At 40.4% G+C, this 21311-nt stretch overlaps 1 protein-coding gene and 1 long non-coding RNA gene across 5 annotated transcripts in view; one reads left to right on the forward strand and one right to left on the reverse strand.

The window, feature by feature from the left end:
• LOC138743371 (nuclear factor NF-kappa-B p105 subunit-like) overlaps positions 1-10744 on the reverse strand; it is a 53177-nt gene extending 42433 nt beyond the window's left edge. The window contains exons 1-2 of one of the 4 annotated variants that reach the window (XR_011344837.1): positions 10531-10744; positions 9742-9776 (exon numbers count right to left, since the gene is read on the reverse strand). The gene's annotated coding sequence lies outside the window, so the exon portion shown is untranslated. The remainder of the gene's footprint in view (positions 1-9741; positions 9777-10530) is intronic. The other 3 variants (XM_069898652.1, XM_069898651.1, XM_069898653.1) reach the window with 3 other exon arrangements.
• LOC138743372 (uncharacterized) overlaps positions 1-20666 on the forward strand; it is a 29876-nt gene extending 9210 nt beyond the window's left edge. The window contains exons 2-3 of the long non-coding RNA XR_011344838.1: positions 3215-3302; positions 20133-20666. This is a non-coding gene — a long non-coding RNA (uncharacterized lncRNA). The remainder of the gene's footprint in view (positions 1-3214; positions 3303-20132) is intronic.
• Positions 20667-21311: the final 645 nt, after the last annotated feature.

Below are 21311 nucleotides of genomic sequence, written 5' to 3' on the forward strand. Positions count from 1 at the left end.
TGCTGAATGACTATATTCTTGAGCTGTGGGCCCTGACCAGAAAATGCCACTGTGAAGCAGCTACAGCAGGATGAGAGAGGAAAAAAAAATCTGGGACACCCTCGTGACAGGAGTGATGTCAAGGTACGTGAGGCAGCAACTGCTGGAGTTGAGAATAAAGACTTGACCAGTACCCTGGAGCTGGTGAAAGCACTTGAGCAGGCTCAACTGGGAGGACCAGGTCATTGGAGCACCTGTGACCCCCGCAGCCCCAGCACCGACTGCTGCGGCCACGTGCGATTGGGGATGCTACTTCTGTGGACAGGCACAGCACCCCTGCTCCCGATACCCCATGAAGGACTCTGTGTGTGCAGTAAGCAAGGGCACTGGGTGAAGGTTTGCTGGGCTAAAGGAATCCATAATTGAACCTAGAAACAGCCCATGGAGAGCCCAGGTTGTAGTCGTGAAAGGGGAAAAGACCAGGCAAGAGATTGACTGCAGCCAAACATATAATCGTTTCACACTCCTGGATGCATACCCCCTCCTTTGAATTTCAGACATGGTAAATGAAATTGAACAGTACTAAGTCTATTCGAACATTGACCTGAAAGGTGTATACCATCAATTACCGATCCATTCTGAGGACTGCCCCTACACAATATTTGAGGCAGACGGATGGCTCTATCAGTTCCAGAGGATCCCTTTTGGTATTACCAATGGGGTCTCAGTCTTCCAGAGACAGATGGACAAATTGGTCGATGAGTATGGGTTGAAGCCCTCCTTTCCTTATCTCGACAATGTCACCATTTGTGGACACTCTCTGGAAGACCATGATGCCAACCTCCAGAGTTTTCTCCACACGGCCAAGGTTCTGAACCTCACGTACATCTCCAGTAAGTGTGTGTCTCAGATGAAATGTCTGGCGATCCTGGGCTATGTGGTGGAGAATGGCGTCATTGGACCTGATCGAATGCACCCCCTGTTAGACCTCCCAATCCCGAGGACCTTGATAGCCTTAAGGAGATGCCTGGTCTTCTTCTCCTACTACACCCAGTGGGTCCCTCACTACACGGATAGGGACTACCCCCTCTTAAAGTCCACCTCTTTTCCATTGTTGGCTGAAGCCCAGGCGGTTTTCGACTATGTTCAGAGCTATATCGCAAAGGCCTCCATGCATGCAGTGGACGAGAATGCACCCTTCCAGGTGGAAAGCGATGCCTTTGATATAGCTCTAGCCACTACCCTTAACCAGGCGGCAGGCCAGTTGCCTTTTTCTCATGCACCCTATGAGGTCACGAGCTTCGGAAACCATCTAAGGAGAAAGAGGCTCAATCCATAGTAAAGGCCATCAGGCACTGGAGGCATTACCTGGCCAGCAGAAAATTTACACTGCTCACCGACCAACGATCGGTGCCATTTATGTTTAATAATGCAAAAAGGGGCAAAATAAAGAATGATAAGATCACTAGGTGGAGGATTGAACTCTCCACTAATAATTACAACATAGCATACAGACCAAGTATTCTCAATGGACCTCCAGATGCCCTGTCAAGAGGAAGCTGTGCCTCTGCACACACCGGCCAGTTGGGGTCACTGCACGATGAGCTTTGCCACCCAGGCATCACCCACATGGCTCATTTCATCAAGGCATGCAACCTGCCCTACTCCATTGAGGACATCAGGGAAATGACCAGGTCCTGCCAGGTCTGCAAGCTGGCAGGAGTGCAAGCTGCATCTGACAAAGTGCACCTGGTAAAGGCATCCTGCCCTTCGAACGTCTCAGTGTTGATTTCAAGGGTCCTCTCCCTTCGACCAATGGAACCATTTACTTTTTCAACGTTATCGATGAGTATTCATGTTTTCCATTCGCCATCCCCTGCCCAGACATGACCACCACCACGGTCATCAGAGCCTTGCGCTCTTTTTTCATCCTGTTCAGGTATCCCAGCTATATCCATAGTGACCAGGGCTCATCATTTATGAGTGAAGAGCTACGCCAGTACCTGCTCGTAAGGGGCATTGCCTTAAGCAGGACAACTAGCTACAACTTTGGACAAGTTGAAAAAGAGAACATGGCTGTATGAAAGGCCGTGAAATTGGCTCTCTGGTCCAAAGGCCTTCCAGACTCACGCTGGCAAGAAGTCTTACCCACGGCACTCCACGCCATAAGGTCACTCCAGCGACCAATGCAACTCCTCATGAGATTATATTTACATTCCAGAGGAAATCCACGTCGGGGACTGCTCTCCTGGCTTGGCTGACTGTACCAAGGCCAGTCTTGTTGAGAAGGAACATGAGGAGGAGCAAGACAAACCCCCTGATCAAGAGAGTGCACCTGCTGCACGCCAACCCAACAAAGGCCTACGTGGCATACCCCGACGTCAGGGAGGACACCATCTCGATCAGAGTCCTGGCACACACTGGAATTGAGGGTCCGATGCCTTAAGTGTGCCAGGAATTATCGAGTACACAACTCAGGGTCCCGGAGGTCAATGCTAAGGAAAGTGGACCAATCCACCCCAAGACCTGAGCCAGAGCCCTTGAGACCTATTGACCCTGTACCACAGGGGGTCCAGGAAGTTCAGGAAGCCCAAAGTCCTCCAGTACTGAGGCACTCAACCAGAATTACCAGACCCCCTGACAGATTTAACTTGTAAAGTATTAGTTTTTTTGAACGAACGGTCTCTATTTTTCACCCACAGGCTCAATTCTGAAGGAAGGGGTGAATGCAGTGAACTGGAGTTCACTGTCTGTGTATTGTTCAAATGGCTGGCTCCTCCCCTGGCTCCACCTTCACCTACCCCAATATAAACCCTGCTTTTTCTGCCTTTCCTCAGATTCACCAGAGGACAATTGTGCATTCTGGCCATTGACTGTAAACTATTAAAAGTGTTTGTACTCCTCACTTGTCTCTGAGTGCATTCAGTCACATTACAATATGTTCATTTTAATTAACCTGCAGAATCTTCATCCTCTTTTATGCAAATCTGGTTCTTAAGACTTATAATCACCTGCATCTCTTGGTCCAATAGCTTCTCCTTCTGCACATTCTCAAATTACTGTATAGACTCATGCAATAGTTGAGTTTTTTGGACCAAATTACCAGCAGATTTGGGAGGGAGGGGGGTTTGACTTTTACATGGGTCATACTTTTGATGGGCTAAAATTCACACAAGAATCTAAAAGTACTGTATATAGTTGTGTAATTGTTGAATTTTGGGGACCAATTTTTCAGGTCAAATTTTGGGGGATTACTACTTTTGACTGTGGCAAGTACCTGCATAGTTCAAGACACTGGCAGCTCAGATGGCCAGGAATGGGTGGTAAGTCAACGTTCATGACATTGGGAGCTGAGATGGGTTGGTGGGTGTCGGGAGCTCTGCCGTTCATGCAGCTGGGGTGAGGGTCCGTGGTTGGGACGTTGGGAGCTCTGGTGTGAGCGCTGCTGGAGCAAGGGATGGGGCTCAGATGGGTGGGCGGCTGAGGCTAGGGGTGTTGGGAACTCGGATGGTCAGGGCCAAAAATGGGGGAGGGGGTTGACTTTTACACAGACCATATAGAAAATGTGATATTTGGGCAAAAAAAGAGGGTTGACTCTTACACAGGATTGACTACTACACGAGTATATACAATAGCTCCAACTCCATTTCATCTTCTGAGATCTTGAATTCAAGTAGATTTAATTGGGGAGCAAACTGCTGCTTGAACTCCCATAACCTGCAGTAATGGTACTGCCATTCCATAAATGCCAACCTTGCAGTTAATTTTTAACTTTGTTAAATTTATCTTTTTAAACTTTGCTTTCATATAAGCTACTTGTTCCTCCTTAATGCCCTTTGCATTTAACCAGAGGGCTTTAAAATGATAAGGAGATTGCACTGAAGAAGTGGGGTTGTCCCTGAGGCAAAGATTCAGGGGAGTTAATACAGGTGAGCAAAATTATGACTGCTTTAGGCAAGATAAATGGAGGGAAGTGTTCCCATGGGCAGATGATTCAACAACAGTACATAAAAGAGCTTTGCGTGAAAAATAATTTTAACATGTTGTAAAATCACAGACAAAATAGACAAAAAGCCCTTTAAGCCAATCCTATATTTCAATATATTCAGAGCTGATTCTCTGCCTTAACACTGTATTTCCACTGGCCACTTCTTGTACATATCCCTTGCAGTCTTTTATGTCCAGAAATTTATCAGATCCTTCTTAAAAAATATTCAGTGAGTTCACCTTTGAGTTCAATAAGTTTGACACAGTCTGAGTGAAGGAACTTCTCCACAACTCAGTTCTAATTCTGTTGAATTGTATCATGAGATTGGGATTCTTCGAACTAGAAATGATGAAGTGTCTTATCTAGCCCATTTCTGTCAGGATCTTGCAAGTTTCACTTGAATACTATCTTATTCTTCTGAACTCTGAACTAATCAATGTGACCTCTCCTGATGTGGTGGTCTTACCATCCCAGAATCAATCTGGTGAAACTTAATTGTCGTCACTCTTGGGGACCCACTGCTTGTAACAGTGGTGAAAACAGAATCAATCAAGGCTTTGGACTGGGAAGACACTTGAAGGGAAATTAGTAGGAGAATGAGACTCACTGTATTGTCTGACCACAACTTGCCATGTGTTTCATCTGCTTCTTTTTGGGAAGCTGAACCACTGGAGAATATTCTTAAAATAACTTATTTAGGAATGATATAATTTCAGGAAAAGAGTTGCCAGAAATTTGGAATTATTCCTCTCAAAAACAATGTTGGTGTTTGATCAATATAAGTTTTCACAGAGAGGTCGATAAGTCTGTATTGTGCATGGGTATCAGGAGATACAGAACAAAGACTGGAAAATGGACTACTGGTTCAGATCAACCTTGATATAAGTGACTGGCCTACTTCTGTTTCTATATTCCAAATGATTAGTGTGAAGAACGATCTTTGTTGAATAAACCATTATTCATTGGAAGTTCTGGGGCATTTGATTCTGCTGCCAGTGTTTCGTCTGTTAATTTTTCAGGTGCCATTTTATTTCTCAGTCTGCTCCTGCTTTGTCCAGAAATTCTATTAGGAACTGCCATAGGAAAATGTAAGTCTGTTATTTAAAGCAGCACTCTCTCCATACATGAGAGGTAAAGTAGCAATTCGACCCTAAAGTACTAGAAAAACAGCTTTGAAACCCAAAGTAAAATATCTTCACGGGAAGTAAAATAAATGGCATTGTCACTGTGTTATCTGCCGTCATTTTTTAGCAGCAGTAATTGTCCTGGCATTTACAGTATAAATAGAGAAGTAAAATTTGGTAGAGAAGACATATAGCTGTCCTTAAAATGGAACACATTTTATACAATGGTCGTTTTCTTTGTTGTGGTCCACAAAAATGTAGTTTATTCTGTTCACTTTTTCAAACCTATTCTGTCACAGGCACTGGCTTTGAGGTGACTTTAGATTTTTCGTCTGATTATACACACTGAACTCTCCTGTTGCTCCCTTCATACATCTAAAGTAGCAAATTTTGGAATATCACAATTTAAATAATAGCAAAATGAAAAATGTTGTGGCGGGGTCATGGACTGAAATGTTAACTCTGCTTTTCTCACCGCAAAAGCTACTCAATCTGCCACAAATTTCTACCATTTTCTATTTTAATTCCAAAATCCACAAAGCTATCACAGGTGCAATGAGACAATTCCAGTCCAAGCTGCTTGATCACTATGGAAGGGCTAGCACCCTTTTACATCCTATGAACTGAAATGCACCTCTTCTGGATAAGCTCAGTGCCTCCTACGCTTGCTTTGAAAGTGAAAACAATAAGATCCTTTGTGAGTTCCCATATTCCCCAGTGACTTTATGCTCTCAGTTTCTGAGGTTGGTGTGAACAGCATTGTCAGGAGCATGAATCCTTGAAAGCGTCTGGCCCAGGAGGTGTATCTGCCCATGTCCTTAAAACCAACTGGCTGGAGGCTTTGCAGGTATTTTCAACCTCAAGATACAATGGTCACCCTCTTCTAAAGGACATCCATTATTCTGGTGCACAATAATACCAAGGTGACCTGCATTGATGACTATCAGCTGATGGCACTTGTGTCTACATTGATGAAATGCTTCAAGAGGTTGGTTATGGAGCAAATCAGCTCCTGTCTCAAGAAGGACCTCATCACATTTCAATTCACCTTTCCTCATAACAGATCAAAATGCATGGCCCTCCACTCTCCATTAGATCATATAGATCACAGGACCACCTATATCAGGCTGTTATCCACTGACTACAGCTTGGTGTTCAACACCATTATACCAGCAAAACCTGTGATTAAACTAAAGATCTGGGATAGTGTTTGTCCGTGTGCAACTGGATCCTTGACTTCCTTATCTAAAGTAGCAAATTTTGGAATATCACACCATCACCACCTCCATGTTGCAGGAGCACCCCAACAGGGAACACCCCCGCAAGATTCCCTGCTCAATTCCTTGTACACTCATATCTGTGTAGCAAAGTTCAGCTCCAACATAATCAAAAAATTTCATTATAACACACCCTTGCTGGCCAAATAACTGGAAATTATAAAACAGAAGGAGATCGAGAATCTGGCTGGGTAGAGCCAGAACAACAATCTTGCTCTCAACATCACCAAGAACAAAGATCTTATTGTGGATTTTAGGAAGGGTAGGTCAGGAGACCATACACCTATTTGTAAAGATGGGATGGAGGTGAAGGCGGTTAGTACTGTCAAGTTCTTGCAAGTCTGCACAGCTCAATCACACAGAGTTCCCAGCAAAATTCCATCCTTTATGTCAATCCACAGTCCATGGTCCATAACAATATCCTAAAGTTATACTTGTTGAGCCCAAATGTAAGCAAAATCTTTGTAAAAAACGTAATTTCACATTTCACATCAGAATATCATCAATGATTACTATACAAAACTATACATTCTGGTTCAGTTATCACTTGGTTATGTTTCTTCATTGAAATTATTTTCATCAATATCAATGTGAGTTTATGGCCAGGTACATAAGTACAGTGAACAGTTGCACTGAAATTGTTACTTGCTACAGCCAAAGAGGTGCATAAGATAGACTGATTGCACCAGTAAAAATAAAGAACCACAAAATGCGAAGACGAAAAAAGAGATAGTAAATAACAAAGGATCAATAAATAAATATTCACAGTTGCATTTAGTGCAAGAAAAAATGTAACCCTTCAGTCGCGCAGACAGACTTTTTGCTGGTCCGGAGCAGGGGATATGGGGAGATTCAAAAGCTTCATAGCTATTAAAAAAACATGCAGGGTACAGAAACATTGCTGTTTGCTAAAGAATTTCTGGGTCATTTTATCCATTTTTAACTCTTTTTTCAATGTTGTTTGGAGAGTTTTTGTCCATACTATACAGGCTTAAGGCAAGGCCCGTTATGCTCCATTCATTTAACTTAAGCTCCTGCCACATTCAAGTTACACTGTGCTCATTTGCAACAAATAATGAATATGAGCCTCCATTGAATTAAATTACAATTCAGAATATTCCCCCTTATCCATATTCTGAAAGACAAAGTTCCTTTATTGCATTGTACATAAAGTACAACATTTGTTTATGTTTGTCTGTAAAGACGCACAAAAGATGTGACTTATCCAGCACCCCTACCAAGAAAGACAAGCTAAAGAGAGTCTCTTCAGATATGTGGAATGACCATGGATTCTGCCACCTCATCTCTGCCTCTTGTCTGTTTCACCCGAGCGCCAGGCATACAAGTCACCCAACTCAGCCTCTATACCATGTGCTGTGCAGCTGATGAAACACTGGCTCCTAGTTCCTGTTGGTCTCCAATAACCTAGTTTTTGAATATTTACCACCTCAAGAGGTATACCCAGCATAGCAGTACTAGTTTAATTTAAATGAGACCCTTAACTCAAGTTATGATTCAATTCTATCTTGCTGATGCAGAATCATTCTTAGATTTCTGGGAGCCCCCCCCAAGCATTTGCTCCAGGTGGTATTTTGAGCATGTTTGAAGCTTTCCATTACTCCTTAATAAAATTCATGACAGAGCTACATTATTAATATCCTTAATAATGGCCATTTAATATTCTCCAATTGTTCACATTTACAGCAGCCAATGCATTAAACTTAATGATTTTTTTTAATCATTGCTGTCGCATAGAATGTAATATTCATAATTCTCTCTAATGCAAAATAAATTCTTGTTTCCACTCGATTCTGAAGATCAATGATGTGTGCTGTTTTTCCGGCATTTTTAACCTCTGTTCCATTTAGCACATTGTTAATAGACCAAATTCAGAATACTTGTTCCACTAGTACCCTTCCTCTGACCTCCCTTGTCTTATCTGTTCACGGAGCGCTGCCAGAATAACATCTGTTATTCTGATTTCTCTCATCTCTTAGACATATGAATCTACCTTTCCATGAATGCAGAATCCCATTCCCCCAGGTTCATCTGGTCGCCACACTATGGGAAGGGAAGGGCATGATTGCAATGAAGATGGTGCAGAAAAGACTCATGAGGTTGTTGCCTGGGATACAACATTTCAGTTGCAAGGTTGGATATAAGCTGGCTTTGTTTCTTGGAGCAGACAAGGCTGAGGGATGACCTGATAGAGGTATGAGAGGTACAGAGAGGTTAGATTATAGGAAACATTTTAGAGTTTAGGGTAGAGGGGAAAGATCTATTTCTATAGAAAGAGTAATTGAGCACTGGATCACAATGCTTGAGGGGGAAGGAAAGCAGATACTATAACATTTACATGTAATTAGATGAGCATGTGAATCATCAAGATATAGAAAGCTCGAACCAAGTGCTGGGAAATGGAATTTGTACCATTTTTGCTGCAGGCAGCGCTCCAAAAACTATAGCTTCCTCTCTATTATCGTGCTCCTTAGCATACCTTACAACTTTTAGTTTGTATGCAATGGTGTAGCTTGAGCGCTTTCCTCCGGTCACCATCTTGCAGATAAAAGCCTCCACTGTATTTGTATTTCAATGCCCAAAATAGTGGCACCAAAATATCACCTTCGCGTATAAGACCCGGGTGGGGGGGAGGGTTGGGGTGAATTTTTGGGGGGACAAAAGGGGGGGTCATATATGCCATCAAATACGGTACTTAATGGTGGGCATGGACATGGTGGGTGAAAGGGCCATTTCTCTTCTACTTGATTCTAATGACTAACCATGACTGTAATTAAATCTGCTGATGAAGTTGTGCTACTTTTGACCGGTAGTTTGATTTTTTTTTCCTTGAAAAGTCTAAAATGCAAACCTCTTACACCTCAAACCTTCCCCAGCCACTGAATCATTGGTGTTAGTATTATTGTCAACATTATTTTTAGATTGCAATTGAACTTCTCTCCTTTAACTATAGATCATGATTCCATGGATTTTGAGTATAAATGATCCTAAATCTTTCTTGTTTGCATCTACTTCTCTCCCAACATCCATTCAGTTTATTTTCCCCTATTGAAGTTATTTGTTGCTTCATTGCTTTAACATTTCTTTTCTTCTCATCCAGTCCATTCTGATCTGCACTTATGAGTCTGCCATTACTTTCTAGCACTTTCTTTTCACATTTTCCTGGAACTGACCATTTTCTTGATGCAATGGACATCTCCCTGTCCAGCAAGAATGGTCTGCAGGCCTTGAATACAAGCCCACTAATCACCATCTTCAGTATGTTCCCTGTCTAATTGCATTGAACAAACTGACTTACACTCACTTCCTTTCCTCCCCCCCTCAAAAAAAAAAGGGTTTTGGCATGAGATCTTACCGTAAAAGGAAACACTTTGATAAGCCAGACAGCAGCTGTGTAGAAATGAAACAAAAGTTGATACTTCTGGTCAAAGAGGGTTCAGCTTCAGGTATTCATAATTATTTCAAAAATTGAATTTTTTTAAAAAAAAAAGCATCTTCATTTTAACATATTTTTAAAAATCTTTCAAAGTCCTGGATGTTAAATGTTCGCATTCAAAAAAAAATTGAAATTGAGCAAATAAAGAAGTAATTAAAATTGACAGTGCAGACACCAGAGATTGAATAATTCCATCAATAAGAGAAATCATGTGTGTTAATTAACAGAACATAATCTTTTGGACAATGTACTAAAGTGAAATTGGCCTTTTTATTTTAACTCATATATCTATAGATATATATATATCTATCTATCTATATATATAGATAGATATATCTATAGATATATCTATCTATATATATATCTATAGGTATCTCTATATCTATAGATATAGAGATATATATAGATAGAGATATATCTATAGAGATATATATATCCATATATATCTCTATGTATAGAGATATATATTTATATATTTATCTCTAGATATATATACATTCTATTTCCATAGAAAGATGACTCGAGTAGCAGAGAAATCAGACTGCAAGAAAAATGGCTGGACAAGTTAACACATTTGTGGAGAACAGAGTTCTCCTTGCAGGCTGAAGCTCTCGGGAAAACGTTCGAGTTCAACAAAAAATGTAATTTGATCAAGAAGTGTACGTTTAACCCAAAAACAACAACCGTGCAGATGAAGGAAGGATTCACCAGCCAAGTACGAATGCATGCTCTCTCAGCAGATGCTGCCAAGACTGACATCTACCGCCCCCTCATCGTTTCTGGGATCCAACAGACAGGATGCACAAGCCCGAGCCCCGTCTTGTTGACTGGATACTTCACTGCAGATGTTCACCATTGCTGACTCGCCTGTGACCTCCTCGGGATTCTCTTCGGGGCTTAGAGCAATTGCGCACCCATTCGAGGCAGGCGGGCGGGCGTGTCCGGGTTGCGAGTGGGAGGAGAACAGGGGGAGGGAGGGAAGGGGGGGGATCCCTGTCCCTCCGCGAGGAAAGGCTGACCCTGGCACCAGTTTGCGTGGGAGTTCCCCGAGCCTGGGCGCCTCGTGACGCCCGGGCGCGCGCGCCGACTTCGCCTCCTCGCTGGGCTGGCGCCGAGCGCGTGCCCGCCCGGCGATCCTGGGCTGGCGCCGCGCGCGTGCCCGCTCGGAGCCGAGCAGCGCTGCCCGGGTGATGCTGTGAGCAACTGCAGGCTTTCCGCACGCTGCGCTCGGGACAACGGAGTCTGCTCGGACCCATTGCATTCGCTCATGAAGATGTCCAACAATGACATTAATATATCTTCCACGGAACGGATGGTAAAATGTGAGTACAGGCTCGGAGGAGAGCACGCAATCGCTCATTTCATTTAAAAAACATCCCCCCCCCCCAACGATTGTATGTGGATGGGATGATGGTGGCACCGTTTGGTGGGAGCTCTTGCAGGTCGTTGGATGTAAAAATATTAAACGTGCACCTTTCGATCTCGCTGCCTTTTATTTTTCTTTTAAAAAAAACATCGTTTGCAAAATGCTGTCGCCGTGGAACATGTTTGCATTTACTAATTAGATTTAACCGGGATTTCATCGCGAGGACAGGTGTGTGGAGGCTCTAAATCTGGTACTTACATTGATCCCCCCCCTTTTTTTTTAATGAGCATGGCTGTCTTCTTCCAGTCAACCGACTTCCAACGGTAATTATTTCGGATTTTCGAAGCAGACTGGCGCTGTCCAGGGGGAGAGCTGCTGATCTGCACAGAAGCCACTTGGCCAGCGCAAGGAAAAATCGACAGGGTTGACCATTCCCCCACCCCCACCTCCACCCCCGATTCGCCTTGTGCTTTATTTCATTTGTGACCAAAATCTCCCGTTTTCCTTGGGTCTCCGCATTTTAAAGCCACCGCCCGAATGGAAGATGCGTTTCAATGCAGTGGCTTCCACACAACGTCCATTTCAGAGTGAGTGGGTGATTCCCTCATGGAAAGGTCTCCCCCCCTCCCCCCGGTATTCAGAGCATCCGCGCAATCGGCGTTGGGGCAGATCGCTGTCGGGAAGGGGGAGGCGGTGGGGTGGGGGATTCACCCTCTGGTGGATGCTGTCATTATCTGGGAAGGAGATGTCGATCGCTCAGGATGAAGTGGAATGAGTCTTTGGGGGTGACCATTGTGGCAAATTGGGCATTCCACGCCAGTGGTCACACTGTCCGGTGGAAGGATGCTTTCTTTTCGGTTTTTGGAAACACGGGGCCCCTTTGGAGTTTCATTGAGATCTGATCACCAAAGCCCCTTCCACGGGAGGGTGAACGACGTCAGAATGCGATCATCTTCACCTGCCGAGTTCGGCAGGGGGATTGCTGAATATTGGCTCTGGTTCATCTCCCGATTGAGTGCCATACTAGGCATCATAACGGAGCAGTAACAGTTCAGGACATGCACGGCTGCATTATTCTGCCAAAGTCGCTTTAATTTTTGTTGATTATGGTGGATTTTGTAAAGGTAAAAGTTTCTGATGATTTTCTACAAAAATTGGATTCATCATGAATTTGATCTTTATTCCTCCCAGGAAGTCTGCACCTATGAAGCAGCTGTTACTTTTATTGTTTATTCATTCAAATGTGAGACGGTGTGCACTCTCCATTTGGTGAAAATGCAAACCGGTGAATAGCACGAAATATAGAAACGGAATAAACGAACCACATTTTCCCCAGAATTAACAGTTTGTGTCAGGATTATGCATAAAAGGAAGAATTTTGAACCCCTGCCTCACACAGGTCTGTTTAGCATTACTACAGTTTAAAATACTGCTTCACGGTAGAAAATTGCATTTGGATTTTGAAATAAATACATTGTATGTAAGGATAAACATTTGAGAGAAAAATGCAAGACTCCCATGATCTTACTACACTGCGAATTGCTGTGAAAACTGATGATGTACTTTTGAAGCATTGTTACTTTGTCGAATGTGCAAGCAGCATATGAGAAAAAAATCTGATTACTTTCCTGTGACGTAATTTGAAGGTAGGACATTTGGACAACTCTACTGTAAGATATTTGCTATAATATAATCAAAAGACTGATTCTTGAAACATATCTACCACAAGACATTGCTTTTTGTGCTGAGGTCTCTGAGGTGGCACTTGAACTTAAAGCTTCGGATTGAATGATGAGCTTACTTTCAGTATGGCTGACACTGATGGATAGTTTACACCAATCCATGAGGTTCTTTAGTTCATTCTTTAATTCAAACAATAGTTTACCCTATCTCAAAAATGACGACTAGATTCATGATCAGAGAAATAATCATTCTAACTTCAATGTTAGAATTACGTTGTCGCTCATGGTGTGGTGATGTTCAGCCTGCTTTCAGTCTTAAGCACACTTTGCATTCTACTAGCAATGTTTGGACTCTACCAACACCAGTAAAGTACCAAATAATTCATACCTTCTTATAACTGAATCCTGTTGTCCAGATCTGTTAATATGCTCTTATGAATGAAAAAAGAATATGATATTGGTGGTATCACATCTCCGTGGACTTCTATTGAATGATGGTTACCTATTCACTTAGATTCAGGATAAATCTATGTACAATGTAGTTCACAATTGTTTCATTCTGTCTTCAAATGAACATACACAGAATTGACTGATGTAGTTCACTATTGGCTACTCTGCTTCCAAAGATTTGATGTGTTAAAATATTACTTAAATTCATTGTTTGAAACTAAAATATCCTTTGAAGCTTACTGACTCCTTCCAATTTCACAAGTCTTTCATAGCAACTTATCTACAAGTATGATCATAATTTAGGTTTCTGTGATAACTGCAAATAAGGTACCTTAATATCTTTTTAGACTCTATTTGGTCATCTGCTAAAATAAAGGGGTTCATTCAAATAGCTAAATCATCATCACGTGAAATACGAGACAGACCATTGTTTTTTCATGTATAAAAGTAACATGTGTGACAACTTTGCCGTTTTATTCATGATATACTTGTAAGAATTATACTTAAATTGCCATACTTAAATTGTCAGTGTGATACATTAGTTACAGAATTATATATTGTCATTACTTGTAATATAATCTAAGAATTTGGACTTAGTTTAAAAAAATCAGAGGAATTTTTCACATGTCAGAAGTTATTAAAGTTTTGACAACAAAACCAAGATGATGCACAAGAGGAATAAATTAAGTCATCAGAATAGCTTCCAGAACAGCATTTAGGATTTGGATAGCAGCAAAGGAATTGAATCGTGGCCCAAAGTATCGGATGAAGCAGGAAAACAGATATTGCCAGAAAAGTGAATCAAAATATACCATTGTTAAATTAAATAAATCAAAATGAAAACTGCTGATATCAGAAACCCAACAGTGAAAGAGAAAGTGCTGAAAATAGTGTGATATCAGCCATTAAAATTTCAAGAATTGATTCTTCATCAAGAATGTGATGTTGAAGAGTCCATTCTTGAAACATTAATCTATCTGCATTTTTCAGTTGTTGAATGACCGTGGAATATTTCTTCAAAGGTAATCTTTGACTTTCTCCCCCCCCCCGCCTTTTTCTGTCAGTAGGAAAGTATTTGTGCCAGATGAGTAAAAGAACTATATTTTCCTTCTCTAATTAATTATGTAAAATAAAATAAAAGTACAAAGCACTTTTCACATTCTCAGGATATCCCAAAGTCTTTAAAACCAGTAATGTATTTTGTCTGTAGTTGCTGTTATAATGTGGCAAATATGGCAGACAATGGCCCAAGCCAACTCATCTATGCTGATCCAATCTTAGGCATCTGGATAGAAACGATTGGTTGGATATGGGGGATCATTTAAAAGGAGCCAGGTGTTGGGGGGGAGGGGGCGGAACCTTTGGTGCATATACGGAACAGAGAAAGTGATTTAAAAGACAGACACCTGGATAGAAGTCTTTTAAATGTCATCATTGCACCTGCCTCTACCACTTTCTCTGTTCCGTATATGCACCAAAGGTTCTCCCCAACACCTCGCTCCTTTTGAATGATCCCCTCACCTTAAATCTATGTCATCTTGTTTTAGACTCCTACCCTGGGGAAAAAGACTATTCATATAAAACCATTGATCATATCAAGGTCCCATAAATAGCAATGTGATATTGAATAGATTACTTGTATTTGTGATATAGATAGAAGGATAATATTGGCCAAAATGTTTATGTCTTTGGGAGAGGTTGGACATCTTTAATAGAGTTGTCCCCTCTCCGTATAATGCTCAAGATTCTGGAGTGGGCTTGAATTCATCAAGCATTTTTTTTTTGTCCAGAGCATGATGAGGTGTAATTGTGGGCATGTAATTTTGGATAAAGTACTTGCTTTGAAATGTGGTGATGTAATGCTGCTAATTTTCAGTGCTACTTGACTGAAAGCAATGTTTCCAGGGGTGCAACAGGATTAAGTGAGATTCTGGGTTCATTCACCCAAGCACATGTAAGCTGTTTCAGCAATTTTCTCCAAAGAAACCAATAATTGCAGTCCCCTGATCAACATGGTTCATTGTTTGCATAAAGTATTCCTGGAAGCAATAAGCTTCAATTGATCTCATGTACTTTGGCTACTCACAACTCAACTTGCTTCACAGCCTCAATTTAAAGGGATCTTTCTGGGTATTCCTTTACCTGTGTTGTAACTTGGGAGAGTCTCTTTAACTTATTTACTGATTAGCTCTTCTGTCATCCCTTCATCTTGCTCATGATCTCATCCAATTCTGCCATGTCCACTGCTCATGTGACTCCCCACATCAATCACTTGAACGTCCTCCATCAACGATCCGAACAGCACTCTCTCATTAATCATCAAAAATGACCTTTCCTACCAGCAGTGATAACCACGAATAAAAATGTTGTCCTTTCTTCCTGGAAGTTCACTCAAAGACAAGGAAAGTGGACAGTTTCTGTGCCTTTTCCAGCAATCTTAACAGTCAGTCAATCAAGCTACTCCAAGTAGCAGTTTCTCTTTGGAATTGCTGCTTGTAAGTTCATGCCTTGTATGTGACTTTTGAAATTATGCATGGCCAATGTGTGTCATTGCAGTAAAAAAAAAGCCAAGGAACTACACAGCACACAAAAAGCCAGTGGTACCCCATGCAGTAGTTTAGTAGCTTATATTTAATACATTGAACAGTTTCTGGTTTTATCTTTTCAGGTCTTTGCACATAAAAATACACAATGGTTTACGAATGTTATAAAAAAAATGAGTAGTCTTTATACTTTGAATGTGATTCTTCAGTGTGTTGTTGAGACTGCGTCTTATCTCATTTATGGGTAGTGTTGCCATAGTGATTCTTTCTCAAATCTCGTCTTGCAGTTTCACCAGTATTCAATCTTTGAAACCCGAATCATTTATCCATCTATCTATCCATATATCATGTTTGGTTTCCTTTCAACATTCATTGCATTTGTAAATGAGAGAAGGAAACTGGCTTTTTCATTTGGGAAAACAGACACCTAAAAATTGACAGTGTGGAATTGTGAAAGGGAAATAAAGGTAAAGAAAGCAAAAGAAACTTCAAATAGACAAATTACAAAAATAGAAATTTAGTCTATTGATAACTTTCACAGGTAATATAATGCATCTCTCTGTATGACTATTTACTAAATGTTGCTATTATTAGTCCATTTATGAATAATGTTGCTAGTCATTGTTTTCTTTCACAATGTAAGAATTTCACAATGTTCCAAAATACATTTTTTTTAAAAAATATTCACTCAAATAAGAATAATTACAGTACTGAGAAAATCAAAATGAATTTGGCACAGTTAGCACAGTGGTATAGCGCAACGCTGTTCCAGCATGTCTGTAAGGAGTTTGTACATTCTCCCCGTGTCTCCATGAGTTTACTCTGGGTGCTCTGGTTTCCTCCCACCCTTCAAATTGTACAGGGGTTGTAGGTCTCTTGAGTGTAAATGGGCGGCATGGGCTGTGGTCCGGAAGGGCCTGTTACTGTGCTGTATGTCTAAATTTAAATTTAAAATTTATAATCCATGCTACATTGCTAAAATCCTGACAAACTACATTAAACGAAAAAAAAACTGCTGGAGGAACCAGTGGGTGAGCTGCATCTGTGGAGACAAAGGGATGGTAGACGTTTTGGGCCAAGACTCTATCTGAAATGTCCCTTGACCTCCATAGATGCTGCTCAATCCCCTGAGATCTTCCAGTGGTTTGTTTTTATACCCTCTATTTTAGCACCTGCATCCTCTTGTGTTCACATAATGTTAATTTTATTTCTCTGTTATGTTAATGGAGATTTAAACAAAAATAAAAATTCTGTTCTTTGCCAATTAGTTAATCTGAAAAACTGAATTATCAATCCTAACTTTGATTGACTAAAGGAGCTTATTAATTAGTTACATAATGCATAATAAAAGCTGGGTCAAGACTAGATCAAAGATAGGCCTGTTGTTAAGCCAATAATGTTCCAATGAATGGGATGCATTTCCTCTGGTAGTGTTCTTAGATGCATTTGATATGCTATTTTCCCTCTTGAATTGATTTATCTTTGTTACATAATCATGTAAGTACTTTAATTTTCTCAATTATTGTCTGCATTGAGAAGGAGGTTTTGAGTGCATGTATGGCGTGTTGGGCATACTTAAAACTCCAAAAATGCAGCCCACATTCTGTTCTTGTTTGTGGAGTCAATCAAATTGGACAGTACATTATAGAGTCTGATATTGCTAATGCTGTGAACATCCACTGAATTATGCTTTGACTGTACTTAATTTCAGAAGTCACACATAAAGCATGAATTTTCCCCAAAACATCCAGTTATGGCTAGAGCTGTTAAAGCAACAATTCCTAAGAGAAACTGTTGCTTCAAGTAGCCTGGGAGATTGTTAAGTCTAAATGCCAAGATAGTAATATTAATCATAATGCAATGCTGAGTTGATTCCAGTGCTGCAGTTTTGGATCTTAGAGCTTCAGCTAATATTTTCACTTGACCTTGCATGACTGAATAAACATTGAGCAGCAGGAAGATCCCTAAACTGGTACAATTGAAAGAAATCTTTCACCATTTACAGATTAGTAGCTTGTCTTATCTCTGCAAGAGGGTCTTCTTCATTAAGTTTACAGCCCAACAATTCTATTCTGTCTGCTGTCAATATTCTGTATAAGCCAGTGCCTCTGGTGAGTGTTTCTGTGAAGGGCCGTTCCATTTTTTACACTCTATGGGGGATAAAATATGCAAGCACAATGTATACACACAATGTGTGGGAACAAAAATCAGTACACAATTTTAATACCTCTTCATGTGCCTGCCATGCTCTCCTACAATTTAAAGTAGTCCATAGGGCTAACATGTCCAAAGCCAAACTATCTCATTTTTAAGAGGATGTATCTCCTTGTTGTGATAAATGCAACAATGGAGATGCTTCATTAATTCATATGTTTTGGACATGCAAGAGTCTTAAGAAATATTGGATCAAAGTATTTTAAACTTTCTCTGCACTTTTTAAAGTTAGTTTTAAACCAAATCCCATAACTGCTTTACTTGGTATTGTTGGAGAGGGTGACATAATGTTAACGACATCTGAGCTTTTATTTCTCTTAAGGCTAGGCGGGTGGTGTTGCTAGATGGATGGAGGATACCTTGCCCAGACATGCTCAATGGCTAAGTGACGTCATGTCATGTTTAAACTTAGCGAAGATTAGATGCTCAATTTCTGATTTGAATGTAAATTTTTTAAACACTAGGGGTGCGTTTTGAATTACTTTTATAATCTTTGATTTATTGTGAAGGTAGAAATGTTGACTAATGAGATAATTTATCACTGATAAGAATTCTCTCTCTTTTTGGCCAAATAGCTTCCTTCTTGGTAGTGGGTTTAGATTTTCCTTTTTTAAAAATAATAAAATAATATAATATCAATACAATATAATCTGTTTGATTAAAATGTGGAGCGCCTTGGGCATACTGATGTGATTTAAGTGTAACTTATCCTTTTGAATTTAAACATATCCAAATATACTCTGTACTTTTGGATGTGAAATTTCAATGTTAATGAAAATATTGAAAAAGAAAGTACATAATTTCCTTGCATTTTCTGTGCTACCCAATCCATACATACTTTTTCAATGCCATTCATGTTTCATCTTTAAACAATGCATCCAGGAAGTGTTTGAGAGGCTATTATACAGATCCTCGCCCCTGCAATGGCATTAGGTCTGTAGACAGAGTTATAGAGTCAGACAGTATGGAACAGGCCATTTGCCCAAAGGTGGTGTTGAGATCCTTCCCACAAATCCTTAATAGTAGCTGCAATGAGCTTCTTTAACCTTGCCATTTAACCTGGCTCACATTGTTGTGAATGCTGAGATCATTTGACAATTTGTAAATGTCTCCTCCAGAGCTGATCAAATACTATTTATATCAACATAAATGTCTAAAAAGTTAACAACCATTCATTTCAAAAGTAGAAAATAAAATGAGCTAAGACATCAAAACTAAACCAAAGCAAAGACATTTTAAAACACATCTTACTTTCCTCTCTGTTTCTTGTCCATATCTCTGATCCTGTAAACGACCAAAGCCAGCTCAATGCTGGGTTTTCTTTCCAGCAGTATTCCAGGATTTCTATGTAAAATACCTAACAGTTTATCCCATTCTAAATATTGGGAAATCTTCCCTAAACTTGGTACACTGCTCGAGTCTGGTTGGTGACCTGAATCTGTTGGTAAGTCTCATGTTCCTGCTTTTAACAGAAAATGTGCAGGAGTCTCAGATTTCCTACCAGTTAAATAGGTAAATGCCAAACAGAACTGCCAACATTTACCTCCAAGAACGGGCACACAACAAAATTTAATCTCAGATTGTTCATGGTTGACACAGTTGGCACAGCACAGTTGGCATAGCAGATAGCGCAACACCTTTACAGCGCCAGCAATCGAGAGCGGACCAGGGTTCAAATCCCGTCTGTAAGGAATGTGTATGTTCTCTCTGTGTCGGCGTGGGTTTTCTCTGGGGGCTCTGGTTTCCTCCCACCGTTCAAAATATACCGGGGGTGTAGGTTAATGGGGTGTAAATTTGGTGGCACAGACTAATGGGCCGAAATGGCCTGTTACTGTGCTGTATTTATGTCTAAATTTAAAAGTCATGCACAACTTTAAAAAGTGTTGTACCCTTGTAAATCAACACTATTATCTAAATTAAATCTGATGTTATCGGCAATAAAACTGTGGTCATGGTCAGTAGCAATCTTTTATTGTGATCTTGTAAATATTATGCAGTACAACAAATTATAATTGAATCTATTTTAATTTTATGTCAATACCTTTTTTTCTTCAGGCTAGGGGATTACAACATTGAAGGATGAGAATCAAAGAAACACTTTGGTTTTAAAATGTATGAAGACAAACTGCTTCTGTTATCTGCATGCCAGCCAAGCTTTGGTGTGTTTGAAGCATTTCACATATCATCCGTTCTCAACTGATTTTCAATAATAATCGGTACTTATTAGTACTGGGTTGACTGACGTAATTCCTGTAAGTTTGTTTCATTTGGACTACAGCCCACTGTTGTCTAATTGGGTATTAGCTATTGTTATGACACTTCATTAAACTCTATTCTGCTTTCAACATTTTGTTACAGAAATAACATTTGAAATGATCTAATGTAGCATGGTAAGGTGGTAATGTTTCATGTACTGGACTTACCTATCATGTTTCAGAACTCACATTTTTGACTTTGTAATAAACCATATAAGAATGAAGCAAAATAAAGTGTCAAACAAAATGAAATGTGGAGCGAGGACTTCATTACCCGACTATGAAGTGTAATTTTAAAGATCATAAGATGTCTAATATTTTAAATTAATTTTTACTGCTTGCACTCTCTGAAACTTTGCTCTCTGAACTGCTTATTATGCAAGTTTATTTGTTTATGTTATATTTATTTACTATATGATTAAAATGCACTTATCATAGATGGAAACATGATAACAATCCTTTCCAAGTTCTTTCATGCCACTTCAGAAATTTCAGTGGGCATTTCACAGTGCCAACCCGATTGGCTGTCTCATTTGATCCTTATGCCACACATCTATAGAATGACAGTGCCCCATTCCCCATGGAGTTGTTGGGAATATTAGATGTGTTGTCCTGGGACCCACTATTGTTGGGCATTCCCAAAGTGAAGAGGCTTTCTCAGTGAAGCTCCGGACTGGGATCTTGCCAGTAACATTTAATTTCTTGTACTGTACATACCTTTCATCCTTTGGCACTCCCCAAGACCAGTTAATGATCAACCAATTCTCTGATTGGCCTATGCTTTTTCTATCTTGGCATATTACAACCATAAAACTAGAGTACACTACAGCACAGAAACAGGCTCTTCAGCCCTTCTTGTCTGTGCCAAACTATTATTCTGACTCGTCCCACTGACCTGCACCTGAACCATCTCCCATCCATCTTTTTCTTAAATGCCAAAATTGAGCCGACATTCACCAGTTCAACAGGCAGCTCATTC

The sequence above is a fragment of the Narcine bancroftii genome, chromosome 9 (genome assembly GCF_036971445.1).
Source record: "Narcine bancroftii isolate sNarBan1 chromosome 9, sNarBan1.hap1, whole genome shotgun sequence".
Classification (NCBI taxonomy): Eukaryota; Metazoa; Chordata; class Chondrichthyes; order Torpediniformes; family Narcinidae; genus Narcine; species Narcine bancroftii.